Source organism: Penaeus monodon, chromosome 31 (genome assembly GCF_015228065.2).
Source record: "Penaeus monodon isolate SGIC_2016 chromosome 31, NSTDA_Pmon_1, whole genome shotgun sequence".
Classification (NCBI taxonomy): domain Eukaryota; kingdom Metazoa; phylum Arthropoda; class Malacostraca; order Decapoda; family Penaeidae; genus Penaeus; species Penaeus monodon.
The window spans coordinates 5,666,231-5,666,506 of record NC_051416.1 but is presented as its reverse complement, the minus strand read 5'-3'; positions in this window follow the sequence as shown (position 1 = coordinate 5,666,506).

Sequence of the window (276 nt, the reverse complement as noted above, 5' to 3'; positions counted from 1 at the left end):
GTGTGACAAGTACTGATAATCTACTCGTTAAAAAGCATCAATTAAACCTCGCGAAGAATCTCAAGATACCCCCCCCCCCCCGCAAAAAAAGGACGTTTTTACGCCAAGGTAAAATTACCGCATTATACAAAATGCAGAAAGGAGAAAATTAACATATAAAGTATTCCTCGGTAACCCATTTAAGGCGCAACATAACCTAGCGAGGCTGCAAGACTCAGTGGCGGGGGGGAGGAGGCCGCTGCTCGCTCTCGCTTCCGCGCCTGATGGAAGCCACCA